This window comes from Triticum aestivum, chromosome 4A, assembly GCF_018294505.1.
Source record: "Triticum aestivum cultivar Chinese Spring chromosome 4A, IWGSC CS RefSeq v2.1, whole genome shotgun sequence".
NCBI lineage: Eukaryota > Viridiplantae > Streptophyta > Magnoliopsida > Poales > Poaceae > Triticum > Triticum aestivum.
In genome coordinates, this window is record NC_057803.1 from 598,325,540 (window position 1) to 598,326,718 (window position 1,179).

Sequence of the window (1,179 nt, forward strand, 5' to 3'; positions counted from 1 at the left end):
GCTCGAGCGGATCGACAGCTAGCAGGTCCCGATGATTGAAATCGGTCTTGATAGTTTTCTGCAGGCCTCATTCCGAATGAACTCTTTTAACTGGGTCCGCCTCCCAGCGTGGCCGAAGCCTCGAATGTTCCAGAATATGTATCGCATTAGATAATGCGATTGCGGAGGCGGATACCGCGAGCGGTCACCGCATTGGCCACGCGCCGTGTCTTGGCAGGACGACGGTTGGAGATGGACGGCGCAGCCCCTGCTGCTATGTCCTCCTCATCGACCCGTTTCTTTTTTATACGCTTCCCTTATTTTTGCGGCCATACTTTAGCACAGCTGCTGGGACGTGTACATTCAGGAGATACGAGGGCCAGTCCATAGATTGGAGATCAAAGTTAAATATGTTACTAGCATTGCCATCCATTTTTTACTTTCATCCTGAACCTTCTCATGTTCGTGTCGTCAAAGCTTCAGAGATAAGAACATCAAAGAAAATTGGGTCAGCATATGTACATTGCAATAAATAAATGGAATGAAATCGCACCACTAATCTTATGTGCATGAATAACTGAGTAATTATCGGCAGTTGGGAACCAAATGAAGGGATTAGCATAATGCGCGATACGACCCCATACTACTTTTTAGTTTGCGCAAGCTGTAATAAGAGGATCCGGCCTGCCTGCTCCCTCCCCGTGCTCTCATCCGTGCTCCCACTTAATCTTACGGCTGTCTTTTTTCTTTTCTTTTTAATCTAATCATCTTCCCCCTTGATTTTAAGGGGGTGGGGCCAAGCCTTATTTTGCTCCAATCAAATCAAGCCACATAGACGGGAGCACGGATGGGCACACAACGGGGGAGCAGGCAAGTCTCGTCCGTAATAAGAACCCTATCTACTAGTACTCCATGCTGCGTGCATATGGTTGAATGGTAACTTGGGAACTAGACAAGTCTATAGTCAAACGGGATTGTGAAGACAATGTTGATGTCTAGAATGACAAGTTAAAAAGTAATCTAATTTACGAAACACAAGAAAAAAAATGGACCTCACCATCCTTTGAAGAAGGCATATGGTGCATACAGCTTGACCAACACTAGTAGAAATCGGAGATTTAAAACCGGTTCGTAAGGGCCTTTAGTGCCGGTTCCATAACCGGCATTAAAGAGTGGGCACTAAAGCCCCCCCCCCCCCTC

The 1,179-nt window shown here is 46.6% G+C and overlaps 1 pseudogene; it reads right to left on the reverse strand.

The window, feature by feature from the left end:
• Positions 1-283: 283 nt before the first annotated feature.
• Positions 284-1,179, reverse strand: part of LOC123083992 (alcohol-forming fatty acyl-CoA reductase-like) — a 49,157-nt pseudogene continuing 48,261 nt past the window's right edge.